Genomic DNA, 15,436 nt, shown 5'->3' on the forward strand with positions numbered 1-15,436 from the left:
CCTTTTTCTTTTATTCTTATCATTTCTTTATGCTCTAAGGAAAATAATATTCATATACCTATTTTATAATTTCGTGGGTGTTACAAATGGGTTGCCCCAGTATCGAATAAGATAGTTGTACTTTGCTGTAAAATACTAATCTGACCTGTAACAACTGTCGAGGCATTCGCTACGTCCTCTCTGGTGAGTGAGTAGATCCTCGCATTCGTCGTGGTGGAGGGGGCTTCTAGTCTGCCCTGGCTAATGTGTGGACCATCTAAAGCCACCTGCATCTGGTGCAACTGTGCTGGCTTGACTTCGTACTGAATCGGCTGTGGTGGCGGAAAGCTGGTCTTGTTTGGGCATTGTTTAGCCATATGCCCTTCCTGGCCACATTCGAAACATCCTCGAGTGCCCTTGCGACAAATTCCTGGGTGAAATTTTCCACAAGTGGAACACTTGGGATAGCTAGGCTGTTTACTAGCTGGTCCTCCTTTTGGGTAACTCCCTGGTTTGCGTTTGTTGCTGTAGTTCCCTTTCCAGTTAGAGCCGTGGGAGCTGTGGCCCTGGTGTTTCTGAGTACCTTAGCCTCCTTGGCCTTTGGACCCTGAGAGGACTTGCTTCTCCTGCTTGATACTGTTCTGGTAATGCTCGGTGGTAAAAGCACTACTCACTAGTTCTTCCGTAGTTTGTGGCCTACGGACCCCGCTGGCCACATTCATTGCTATTTCCGGCCTTAACATCTTGAGCATCAACCGGACTCGTTCTCTTTCAGTGCTGACTAGTTCAGGGCATAGACGAGCCAATCTGCTGAATTTCCTCACGGCCTCCTTGACTGAAAGGTTGCCCTGACGAAATTCAGTGAACTCGTCGTAGTGGCGGTTTGTGACCCGCATGTAGAAAAACTCCTCGAAGAATTCCCTTTCGAAGTCAGCCCATGTTATCTGATTCACTTGGCGCTTCGCTTTAATTTTCTCCCACCACATACGTGCGTCTCCTGTCAAGCAGAAAGAGGCGCATTTCACCTTCTCTTGTTCTGGCCAGTCCAGAAGCTCCATCGTACTCTCCAGTGTTTTGAACCAAGCTTAAGCATCCCATGGTTCACTGGTGCCTGAGAAATTCTCTGGCTTGATCTTCTACCACTGGATCAGATAGGCTTCCCTCATTGCACCTGCTGCTGGGGCTACTGGTGCTGCAGGTTGGACTGATGGAACCTCTATCACTACTAGGGTTGCTAAATTAGGTTCTGGAATGACAATGGGAGTGTTCTGCTGGTTAGCCCTTAAAGTGGCTATCTCCTGTTGTTGTTCAGCTAGTTGCTTCTGTAACTGAGCCACTACCTCTGCCAGGTCTAGAGGAGGCACTGAGCTGCCTGCCTCATGCTGGGGCTTAGTAGCTGGTGTCTTTCTAGTTGGGCGTCCTCGTACCATTTTCTAAAGAAATAGAGGACATACATAACTAACAGGATCATGTTGCATAACTATTGTTATCATGTTTAACTAGCTACCATAATCACATTAGAGGCTATCATACATAAGCATGCTTTAGTTATCTGTAAACATGAAAGCAAAACATAAATGAAGTGAGAGATGTTCTTACTTGGAAGCTGCAGGTTCAATACTGATGTGTGTGTGAGGAAGTATGGAACTTTGCTCTAATACCATTCTATAACGACCCGCCTCCTACTAACTAAGCTGTAAGGCAGGGGTTACATTATGCTGTGCTAAGCTATATCTTAAGGTGCGGAAAACTGAGTTAATAAAAAATTTTGCTAACTAATACAATTTCTTCTGCTAATTTCTATTAGATCTGAAATTCGTGTTTAAACTACATCTTGAATGCTATTCCTATGCTAAAGGAAGTAATCTAGGCTTCACGTATGATCAAGGGCTGAAATGAGGGGTTACCAACTGTTATCAGGCCTCCTAATCGATCGGTGGATCGATTGGAGTGGTCTGATCGATCCACTGATCAATTCAGCTTGCTACTGTGCACGGGATAAATTCTGGATCGATCGGCTGATCGATCCAAACTTATTGATCGATCTAGTGATCGATTCCAAAGCTCTCTATTCGCAACAGAAAGTGACCGGATCGATCAGACGATCGATCCAGGAGCTTACTATTCGCGGAAAAACTACCCAATCGATCAATTGATCGATTGGGAACCCTCGAATCGATCGGCTGATCAATCAGGGTTACTGATTTCGTATCAGGAGTATGATTTCAGCACTGTTTCGTGCCCAAATCACATACATAAATTCTAAGGTGGCAAGACAATATTCTAATATCAGATACCAGTATTCTAAGCATGATAACTAGTATTCTAGACATACTTTCACAATTCAAGGCATTTAGATAACTAAGTAAGCAAAGAGTAACATGATAAGAAACGCTAAGTTCTTAAATGTTCTAGTTCTTCCAAGATCTTTATTCCAGGTTCCATCCACACACATCTTCATTGCATTGTCCCCAGCCTCCGCTAATCCATCCTACCTATACCTTTATCTGCAGTATAAGGAAAAGAAGTATATGTAAGCTTGGGAGCTTAGTAAGAAACCATCTACCTCACAAAACATGCATTCGATGCAATTTATGCTTTTAAAACATGCTATTTGAAATATATGCTGAACATTGCTAAACATGGATTCTAAAACATGGCATAATCACATACGATACATGGCAATCGTAGCTAAGCATAAAACTATCATGTGGATCCATAAGAACTAAACTGAAATAAAAGCTGAGCTACACTACTGCTAACTGATGCTAAGCTGCTCTGTATTCACATAAACTATTTTGTGAAGTTTTGAAAGTTATTTATCATAAATAGATTAAAATACATAATCATGCTGCTGATGGGCCCGGCAACTGCCTTTCTATGCGCGCATCCCTAACTAGACCCGGGGTTGCAAGTCCCTAATCTAGTAGGGTTTACTAGGTTATCTAAACCTAGGGACGACTATGGGATCCCAACCCAAGGACAACTGAAGTCCCGTACAGTGCCACTGAAAAAGTAAAATACTGTGCATAAGCTAATAATTCTCGTCTTGCTTTTACTAGGTGGTCTGAACTTCAAACTAGGTTATCTGAACCTAGAGGCGACTGTGGCACCCATTGGACCGTAATCCCATAAAAGCAGTAGCAAGACTAACTGTGCTATAAAATGCTTCTACTGCATTAATCTAAACTATTGGAATGCCTATAGGGGCATTTTACAGAGCTAAGCATTAAAGCAAACACTTGGTGTGCGCTAATTCACACCCAATATATTGAAAATTCTGCATACAACTAAACTAATACATAAAACGTACGAAGAGCTACTTATACTGCAGGTGAGGGGTTTCTTACATCCTGCGCTAAATTTCCTTACGATCTGATCGCTAGGTTTTTCGGAAAAATGATCTTCTCGACGATCCTCTTGCTTCTACGCGTTCTTCTCGCGGAGAGGAGCGTCCTCGTACCCTTGATGTTGCCGGAAGATACTCCTATGGCCCTAGGTGGGAACCCTAGGTTCTTCCTTGGACTTGAGCGCCGAGAGGATAAGGAGGAGAAGAGGGCGGCGTGAGGGTTTGAGGGAGAGGAAAAGTTACGATGAAAATAATTCTCCTCTTAATTTCCTATTTATATTAAGTGGTTAATTCACCCAACTTAAATATAAATATAATTGATTCCCTTTTCTTTCAGCACGGCCCTGCTGGGTTCACTTGGTTACTAGAGTTATCTATAAGACTTAGAGTCCTATAGGTCTTGGGTTCAATTCTCGCTTAGGCTATTTTACGTTTCTATTTATTTTTGCTACTTCCACTAATCTAAAAATTCCATAAAAATATCCTAAAATTCCAGAAAAATAATAGAATATTTCAAAAATTAATTTTGAGAATTTTCGGGCGTTACATTAGGTCACGTAAGAAATCAAGCCCTAAGTTCCTCTCTTTATAACTCTAATATTCTGTTAACTATTACTTCTTAAATAAATTTCGCACCTTCCTTAATCAGCACGACCCTGCTGGGTTCTTGGTCATCACGCTTCGCTTAAGACTTGGACCGGGCCGGAGGTCGCGGGTTTGAACCTCGGCCGAACCTGTTTATTTTTTTAAAACTTCTTTCTTTTGGTAAAAATACCAAACAAACTCTAAAAATTGCATAAAAATACTCGAAAAATGTAATGACCACCCTTCTTACTACTATTCTACTCTCTAAGAGTGACCGTTACTTAACTACTAAATCTACATAACCGGTATGATCGAAACCACGAGGAGTCCTTACCAAAAAATTTAGACAGAGTCTCCCCTCTACCGGTGACCATAAACTGAGATACAAACATAGTATACATCAGCCACAGGTGGCTAGAACATATAACAAACTCTCACGTAGTTAAATATGTGTCAAACACCAAAATAAGTACTTATTATACAAAACTCATCACAACATGCAATCTAAAACAAGGATGAACTCAAATGATATGAACTATAAAGTATAATCTCAGATGTTTACAGTCTACTAAAACATGGAAAACTTAATAACGTCCCAAGTCTCTTCCATAGTCCTGGCATCACACACCATCTGCGCCACCTTGTCGCCTTCCTTTATCTGCAGTAAGAGGAAATGCAATCTATAAGCAAAATGCTTACTAAGCGCTATCTAACTCACAAAAATCTTGATATGCATGTACATGTATCTATAACATGAACTAACTGAATGCTTACTGAAGACTACTCATGTTCATTCAATAGTAAAGGAATCAAACAAGCTGAAATGCTAAACATGTAAAGCTACTCATGCTCTTCTAATAGCAAAGAACAGTAAGCTAATCTAAATAACATACTGTCATAAAATAAAACTAAACTTGCTGATTTAAAACAAAATGAAACTTATTTCATTTGTTCTAAACTTATTCTTTTATTCCACTTGTTTAAAACTTATACTTTATTACTTTTATACTTATGTGAAACTTATTTCACTTGTTCAAAAGCTTATACTTATAATACTTCAAAATAATAATCAACTTTCTTCTTGGGCCCAGGCGTAGTACCATCTTATGCGCGTTCCCTAATAGGTTGGGGTAGCGAGCCACCAATCCTAAAAGAGCAGACCTCGGTCTACCAGGTCCAAGACCTCGGAATTGGGCACCTGGATTTGTTTAACTACAACCTCGGAAGTCGGGTACTAGCCTCTTAAATAAAGTAAAATACTTATTATCTTTTATTACATCTAATATATAATGCCTCGGCATTTTCTTTAGCACCTTGTGTGCCAAAATCCCTAAAATCTTAACTTTGGGATCTACTTAAGGCCTTGGCCTTTTTCTTTCTTTTCTTTATCTTTCTTATACTTGTTAATACTTCTAAAATAATGCTTCTTCAAAAAGAAACTGAAATGTTTAAGCAAATTCTAACTTTAAAATGCTTAAACCAAAAATCTGCCTACTATGCTAATAAAATTTTGCATATTAAGCTTAATAAAAATCTGTTCTAAGATTGGAGTTCTGCATGCGACACTTATCAAAATGTGCAAGCAATACTTATGAAAGTCTGCATATCATACAAGCTTAAACTAAATCTAAAACTTGTTGAAATTAAAACCTTAAATCTTGCTACAACAGAGATAAAAGAAGGAGAGCAAAGAATGCATGCTACTCAAAAATCTCTAACTATTCCAATGTTGTACATAGAAAAATCAATACTGCTCATGCTATAATCAATAGCAAATGAAAACTAAAGAAACTAATATACTACCCAACTTTTCAAAACTACACAATTCGAATTGAGTTTCATGGCAGCAAAGGAAATTACTTATGCTCAACTAATAGCTAATGGGCACTACTCATTATACAATCTGTCTCATGCCCAACAGCTCTATAAAAGATCTATAACCGACATGCAAAAGAAATCTAAAACCTGAACTACTAAAAAAAATTGCATTACTTATCCATATATTCTGAAATCCCAAAAGAATCTCAAATCAAACTCGGATCCTTTGAATCCCACGGCAACAAGCACTAAACCATAGCCTTTATAATATAATTCGGATACCAGAAGGAACTAAACATGATTGTTCTTCTTAATTGTCGTTTATTCCACATAATCAACATACTTGAAACACAATACGGCATATCACAATATACAAGTGAGTTGCGCCATCTTAAACTCAAAGACGACATATATCACCTAATATTGCTTAAAGGAAATATTACAATTAACAAACTTCGGATCATTTGTTAATACAAGTAATCTGAAATGACAATTATGGTTTCATCGACTTCGGAAGTTCAGATTTGCCACTGTCCAAATCTTAATCTAAATCTAAAGCATCTCAGTTTGAGTTGCTGGAGAATATGTCGTAATTGCTACAAACCTTAGTCTGTGACAATTTTCGTGCTTAAAAGAAACAACCCGAAATCAAAATCCCTACCCCTGTTCAGTGCCACGGCAGAAAACCAAAGGAAGCAAAATACTCTACACACTTATCCTTTTTCATGTATTTCGTTTGTAACTCACGGCAGAACATCAAGAGTCACACACTTTACAGCAAACAAACAAAAAAAATGAAATTACAATTCAAAAACTACCACTATACTAATATGATATACTGATCAGTATACAACCTCTACACTTTACCCCCAAATCTTCACAGCATGCTTCAAAACAAAAGGATACCACGAATCCAAAACCGAAAGGCCATATATAGACCAAAACTAAAGAAATGTCTAATCTGATATACTAATTGTAGAGGTAGAAGGATTCAATTTACACGCTCAAACTATACACATCATCTTCTTTCTTCCTTTTGAAATACACGGCAGCTACTTCAAACCAAAGCCGCTCAATCTAAGCAGCATACTCGGAATCCAAAAGAACAATCAAATCTCGGAATCCACTCTAGGGTTTTCATCAAGCTCCAGAAAAAACAAGAAATCCAAAATCTCAATTCATGCCAGGAAATCCTAAAGCCACAAATACCACCGAAATCAAAGAATGAATTCGAGAATGCGAAAACCACTCTTACCGCAGGTGAGTAAGCAACTTACAGAGGTGTTCTTGGACTTACAACCGAAGGGGAAGGCTCTAGGGTTTTGGGTGAGCTCTAAATCTTGGTCTCTTCTTGTGCTCACGGCTCCTCCTCGACGCAAGGGATTGTGATAGTGAAGAAAATCCCTTGGAGAACCTTGGCCGGCCGTTGGAAGAAGCCCCAGCTTCTCTTCGTCTTCCGCCCGAGCAGAGGCCGATGCCACGCGAGAGAGGTGAGGAGAAAGGTTTCGGGATAAAACCTAAGTTCTCCTTTTTATAACTCGGTATTCTATCAACTATTACCATATAAATATATTTTGCTCCTTCCTTAATTAGCATAGCTCGCTTGCACACTTGGTCAGCCGGGTTTTGACCGAGTCAAAGGTCGCATGTTCTATTCCTCAGCCGCCCCTTTTTATTTCAATTTATTTCCTACTTATTTAACTATTACTCAAATAAATTTCATTCCTCTTTTAATCAGCAAGACTCGCTGGAACACTTGGTCAGCCGGATTCGCTTAAGGCATTGGTTCGGCCGGAGGTCACGGGTTCGAATCTTGGCTTGGACATTTTTTTGTCGAAACTTCTTTCGTTTAATAAAAATACTAAACAACCTCCAAAAATTGCATAAAAATACTCTAAAAATTTATTAAAATCTCTAGAATTTTTCTAAAGTATTTCTAAATATTTTTACGTACTATTAGGACTCGTAATGAGGAATTTTGGGTTGTTACAATTCCCCATATCTTATAAAGAGTTCGTCCTCGAATTTAGAATAATTCTGGATATCTCTGTCTTATACTGTCCTTTAGTAGTGGTACTTCTTTATTTCTTAGTCTCTTAACTTCTCTGTCCATTATCACCTATATCGCATTGTACTCATTAGGGGTCCTTGGAAGACTTGTTATAAAGTCCCTGGAGACCGTAGGTGCATTAGTCACACCAAATGGCATGACTACAAATTCGTAGTATCCATATCTGGCCCTGGGAACTGTTCTGGGTGTGTCACTTCCTTTCACTTTCAACTGATGGTTCCCAGAACGCATGTCTATTTTAGAGAACACGGTTGCCCCCTTCTAGCTGATCAAATAGATCATCTATTCTGGGAAGAGGGTACTTGTCCTTAACTGTTACTTCGCTTAGCGCTCTAAAATCTATGCACGTCCGCATAGATCATCTTTCTTCTTAATGAACAACACTGGAGCTCCCCGGGGTGAATGACTAGGGCGGATGAAACTCTTGTCAAGTTGCTCCTGAAATTATTCTTGTAACTCTTTTAGCTCTACTAGAGAAATTTTGTACGGGGCTTTTGAAATTTGGCTGGTGTCAGGAACCAATTCAATTTTAAACTCCACTTCTCTGTTGGGAGGTAGTTTAGGTAACTCTTCTGGAAACACTTCTGGATACTCACAAACTACCCGAACGTTTTCCTGCTTGGGTCTTTCTTGTTCTTCTGTGCTCGGTCCTCAGTACGAACGTATGGGACGTTCTCTTCTTGACATCTAGTTATGCAGAGAAAAAGGATTGATATCTTCTCTATCCTTTCTAAACATACTTATGTATATGAATATAAGAGAAACAAAACTTCTATCTTACTAAAGTGCACATAAGCAATTACTCTATACTGCAAATAAAAAAGAAAGCATAAAAGGAAAACTTAAATACTTTCTTACTTGAAGACGACAAAGATGGTGCTGAGGTGTGATGCTGGAGAATGGGAACTGCTCTGATACCAACTGTAACGACCACCCTTCTTACTACTATACTACTCTCTAAGGATGACCGTTACTTAACTACTAACTCTACTTAACTGGTATGATCGAAACCACGAGGAGTCCTTACCGAAAAATTTTGACAGAGTCTCCCCTGTACTGGTGACCATAAACTGAGATACAAACATAGTATACATCAGCCACAAGTGACTGGAACATATAACAAACTCTCGCGCAGGTAAATAAGTGTCAAACAACAAAATAACTACTTATTAAACAAAACTCATCTCAGCATGCAATCTAAAACAAGGATGAACTCAAATGACATGAACTATAAAGTACAATCTCAGATGTTTACAGTCTACTAAAACACGGAAAACTTAATAACGTCCCAAGTCTCTTCTATAGTCCTAGCATCACACACCATCTGCGCCACCTTGTCACCTTCCTTTATCTGCAGTAAGAGGAAATGCAATCTATAAGAAAAATGCTTACTAAGCGCTATCTAACTCACAAAAATCTCGATATGCATGTACATGTATCCATAACATGAACTAACTAAATGCTTACTGAAGACTACTCATGTTCATCCAATAGTAAAGGAATCAAATAGGCTGAAATGCTAAACATGTAAAGCTACTCATGCTCTTCTAACAGCAAAGAACAGTAAGCTAATCTGAATAGCATGCTGGCATAAAAGAAAACTAAACTTGCTAATTTAAAACAAAATGAAACTTATTTCATTTGTTCTAAACTTATTCTTTTATTCCACTTGTTTAAAACTTATACTTTATTACTTTTATACTTATGTGAAACTTATTTCACTTATTCAAAAGCTTATACTTATAATACTTCAAAATAATAATCAACTTTCTTCTTGGGCCCAGGCGTAGTACCATCTTATGCGCGTTCCCTAATAGGTTGGGGTAGTGAGCCACCAATCCTAAAAGAGTATGTAACACCCCTAGAAAGCCTAGATAAGAAAGTAAGGATAATGAGAGTTTGAAGGTAGTGAAAAGAAGGTGTAAATATTCTAAGTTGAATATTAAGATGGGAAGGATTTAGATGATTAAAACTTTATGAAAGAAAATAAAGTTGAGAATATAAATCATCTATATTTATAATACATGGAATTAATGTAAACAAAAGGAAGGAATATGAGATAATATATGTGTATGAAATATTTATGCATAATGCATAATATGGTGATATATGAATTATTATGTACAAAAGAATATCAATAATATGTTAGAAGAGAAATAGGATTGAACCTTGGACCTCTTGTAAGGAACATGTATAGGATATCAAAGGGGATAGGAGAATTATTGATAAGGAGAGAAAGGACTAAGTAGTTAAGAATAAGAAAGGATTCTTTTTACTTAAATGGAAAAGGAAGTAAAAAGAAGTAAAAATATACATAACCAAGTCTTGATCCTTGGTTCTCTTGTGGATGCATGCATATGTTAACCAAGTGTGATAGGAGAGGATATTGTAAGAGGAGAGATAGGAATTTTAATTAAAGGAAAGAAAAGAGAGAAATTAAAGGAAGGAAAAGAGAGAACTCAAGAAGCATTTCTCTAGAATATTCTTATCATTAAAGAGGAGAAATAAATAAGGAGGATGAATCAAGTCAAGTTTTCCTCCCTCATTTTAGTATAAATAGGCATGGAGGGTGGCTTCATCCTCAACTCACTCTCCTCCTCTTCTCCTAGAGGTGCCGAGACACTCCCTCTTTTCTTTCTTTCTTTTTGTTGCCGAGCAACACAAGAGGAAGAAGCCTCCTCTTCTTCCTCCTCCTCTCCACCAAAAGACCTAGCCACTTCTTCCTCCATTGGTGCCGAGCAAAGCAAGCAAGGAAGAAAGGTCCACAAGCAAGTTCTCAACTCTAGGAAACTTAAGCAAAGAAGGTAAGCTTCCCCTCACCTGTGGTATAAGGCTTTTATGTGATTTTCGGATTTATAAGGATTAGAAAACCTAGGAAAGAATTTAAGAAAATTCGGCTAAAGAAAAGGTTTTCAAATCTAAGATGATTTAAACAAGACCTCATTTCATGATAAGATTTTCTATGCTATGTAGAAGGATTCTTTTCCATGATTTTATACTGATATGATGTATGATCAGAGGAGTATCTAACCCTAGGATTTAACCAAAAATATTTTAAAGAGGCTAGGAAGATTATTGTCTAACCAAACTAGTGCAAGGTTCCTTCTATGAAATGCTAAGGACCTTTCTATGGTTTTCTTGCTTGGAAATTAATTGGAACCAAAAGAAAACTCACTTGTATGCTTCGGACCAGAAAGGTTAAGGGTTAGAAAGACTAAACATGCTCCTATGATAGGATATAAAGTTTCTTAAAGGGTGTTCACATTGCTAGAAACTCATGAACTCTTTTTAGGGTTTTCGGCCATGATAAAAGGGATAGCTTAGATTAGCCTAAACAAAAATATTAATATGCTCAAGACCTCTGTGATATTATGATATGAAAGTTGATTAATGCTCTCATGTTTAATTGGAATGTAGAAAATTAGTTACATGATATAAGACATGTAAGATCACAAGAGTCCTAGCTTGTTTATGATCCAATTTTGTGTATGATGTTCTTAGTAACTTTTGCCATGATATTTACTTAGGCTTTCCATGCTTTAGGCCACTTAAGAAACCTAGCTTAAGGACTGGTAGGTTTCGGCCATGAAGGAAAATAAAAGAAAAAGGGAAAGAAACCTAGGAAATGCTATACATAATGAGAAGAAATGAAATTATGTTATGTAATATGCCATGATATGTTATAGCATAGGAAATGCTATACATAATGAGAAGAAATGAAATTATGTTATGTAATATGCTATGATATGTTATAGCATAGGAAATGCTATACATAATGAGAAGAAATGAAATTATGTTACGTAATATGCCATGATATGTTATAGCATAGGAAATGCTATACATAATGAAAAGAAATGAAATTATGTTACGTAATATGCCATGATATGTTATAGCATAGGAAATGCTATACATAATGAGAAGAAATGAAATTATGTTACGTAATGATATGTTATAGCATAGGAAATGCTATACATAATGAAAAGAAATGAAAAAGGAAATGCATGAAAGATTGTTAGGGACATGATATGATAGTTATGCATGATAAGTTATTTTTGTATGGTTTGTACCAAGGGTGGGCTCCGTAAACGCCCCGGGGTCGATGGAGTAAGACTCGGGCCTCGTCAGTAATGGGCCTCTGAATGCCCTAGGTCGATGGAGTAAGACTCGGGCCTAGTATGTATGCATGGTAGGGTTCAAGACTTGCTACCTTGGACCTACCTATGAAGCGCGCGCATTATGTATGTGGTACAAACCGGGATCCCCTCTAATGATGATATTAATTTCAAGTACTTATAAGTATAAGTTTTCAAATTCATGATGCATTGCCTACATATGTGCTTGAATTATCTGATGATTAGATATAATGTCATGTGATATTATGATATGAATATGAATATGATACCCTTGTATGTCGTATGCTTATGATACCTCGCATGATATTGGTATGCAATGATATGAATTCGGTTTTAGTGAGTAGGAAAGGAACTTACTGAGCCATGAGTGCTCATAGCTTACTTTCCTTGTACCGCAGATATGGGGGACGGATATTCGGAACGACGGAGCAGCAGGAGGAGCAGATAGTGATGTGTGTGGTGGTGGCTCGGCAAGAACGATTCGGACAAATTAATATTTTTAGTTATATGATCAATATATACACATTCGAACTAATCAGAATATGTGATATCTTGCTTATTTAAATAAAAGGAATGATTTAAAATTTTCTGCTGTTATAGTATAACTAAAGCATGTACGTAAGTAGTATAAGATCGTAGCGCCGCCCTTGGGTAAGAAGGGTGGGCGTTACAGAGTAGACCTAGGTTTACCAGGGCTAAGACCTTGGAATTGGACACCTGGATTTGTTTAACGACAACCTCGGAAGTCGGGTACTAGCCTCTTAAATAAAGTAAAATACTTGTTATCTTTTATTACTTGTAATATATAATGCCTCGGCATTTTCTTTAGCACCTTGTGTGCCAAAATCCCTAAAGTCTTGACTTTGGGATCTACTTAAGGCCTTGGCCTTTTTCTTTCATTTCTTTATCTTTCTTATACTTGTTAATACTTCTAAAAGAATGCTTCTTTAAAACGAAACTGAAATGTTTAAGCAAATTCTAACTTTAAAATGCTTAAACCAAAAATCTGTCTACTATGCTAATAAAATTCTGCATATTAAGCTTAATAAAAATCTGTAATAAGATTGGAGTTCTGCATGCAACACTTATCAAAATCTGCAAGCAATACTTATGAAAGTCTACATATCATACAAGCTTAAAATAAATCTAAAACTTGTTGGAATTAAAACCATAAATTTGTCTACAACAAAGATAAAAGAAAGAGAGCAAAAAATGCATGCTACTAAAAAATCTCTAACTATTACAATGTTGTACAGAGATAAATCAATACTGCTCATGCTATAATCAATAGCAAATGAAAACTAAAGAAACTAATATACTACCCAACTTTTCAAAACTACACAATTCGAATTGAGTTTCATGGTAGCAAAGGAAATTACTTATGCTCAACTAATAGCTAATGGGCACTACTCATTATAAAATCTGCTCATGCCCAACAGCTCTATAAAAGATCTATAACCGATATGCAAAAGAAATCTAAAACCTGAACTACTAAAAATAAACTGCATTACTTAACCATATATTCTGAAATCCCAAAAGCATCTCAAATCAAACTCGGATCATTTGAATCTCACGGCAACAATCCCTAAACCATAGCCTTTATAATATAATTCGGATACCAGAAGGAACTAAACATGATTGTTCTTCTTAATTGCCGTTTATTCCTCATAATCAACAAACTTGCAACACAATACGACATATCACAATATACAGGTGAGTAGCGCTATCTTAAACTCAAAGACGACAGATATCATCTAATAATGCTTAACGGAAATATTACAATTAACAAACTTTGGATCAATTGTTAATACAAGTAATCTGAAATGACAATTATAGTTTAATCAACTTCGGAAGTTCAATTTTGCTAATGTCCAAATCTTAATCTAAATCTAAAGCATCTCAGTTTGAGTTGTTGGAGAATATGTCGTAATTGCTACAAACCTTAGTGTGTGACAATTTTCGTGCTTAAAAAAAACAACCCGAAATCAAAATCCCTACTCGTGTTCAGTGCCATGGCAGAAAACCAAAGGAAGATAAATACTCTACACACATATCCTTTTTCATGTACTTCCTTTGTAACTCACGGCAGAACATCAAGAGTCACACACTTTACAGCAAACAAACAAAAAAATGAAATTGCAATTCAAAAACTACCACTATACTAATCTGATATATTGATCAGTATACAACCTCTACACTTTACCCCCAAATCTTCATAGCATGCTTTAACACAAAAGGATACCACGAATCCAAAACTGAAAGGCCACATATAGACCAAAACTAAAGAAATGTCTAATCTGATATACTAATTGTAGAGGTAGAAGGATTCAATTTACATGCTCAAACTATACACATCATCTTCTTTCTTCCTTTTGAAATGCACGGCAGCTACTTCAAAACTAAACCACTCAATCTAAGCAGCATACTCGGAAGCCAAAAGAACAATCAAATCTCGGAATCCACTCTAGGGTTTTCATCAAGCTCCGAAAAAAACAAGAAATTTGAAATCTCAATTCATAGCAGGAAATCCTAAAGCCACAAATACCACCGAAATCAAAGAATGAATTCGAGAATGCGAAAACCACTCTTACCGCAGGTGAGTAAGCAACTTACAGAGGTGTTCTTGGACTTACAACCGAAGGGGAAGGCTCTAGGGTTTCGGGTGAGCTCCAAATCTCTGTCTCTTCTTGTGCTCACGGCTCCTCCTCGACGCAAGGGATTGTGATAGTGAAGAAAATCCCTTGGAGAACCTTGGCCGCCCGTTAGAAGAAGCCCCAGCTTCTCTTCGTCTTCCGCCCGAGCAGAGGCCGACACCGCGCGAGACAGGTGAGGAGAAAGGTTCCGGAATAAAACCTAAGTTCTCCTTTTTATAACTCGGTATTCTATTAACTATTACCATATAAATATATTTTGCTCCTTCCTTAATTAGCATAGCCCGCTTGCACACTTGGTCAGCATGGTTTTGCGAGTCAAAGGTCGCGGGTTCGATTCCTCAGCCGCCCCTTTTTATTTTAATTTATTTCCTGCTTATTTAATTATTACTCAAATAAATTTCATTCCTCTTTTAATCAGCAAGGCTCGCTGGAACACTTGGTCAGTCAGATTCGCTTAAGGCATTGGTTCAGCTGAAGGTCACGGGTTCGAATCTCGGCTTGGACATTTTTTTGTTGAAACTTCTTTCGTTTAGTAAAAATACCAAACGATCTCAAAAAATTGCATAAAAATACTTTAAAAATTTCTAAAAATCTCTAGAATTTTTCTAAAGCATTTCTAAATATTTTTACGTACTATTAGGACTCATAATGAGGAATTTTGGGTCGTTACAAAAAATTTATAAAAATCTCTAGAATATTTCTAAAGCATTTCTAAATATTTTTAAGTACTATTAGGACTTGTAATGAGGAAATTTGGGTTGTTACATAATGTATATAGTTATATTTATATGAATTGTTATGAAAGAAAAATGTAAACAAAAAAAAACAAGGGATGTCACGAAATCAA

Source organism: Zingiber officinale, chromosome 4A, assembly GCF_018446385.1.
Source record: "Zingiber officinale cultivar Zhangliang chromosome 4A, Zo_v1.1, whole genome shotgun sequence".
Taxonomy (NCBI): Eukaryota; Viridiplantae; Streptophyta; class Magnoliopsida; order Zingiberales; family Zingiberaceae; genus Zingiber; species Zingiber officinale.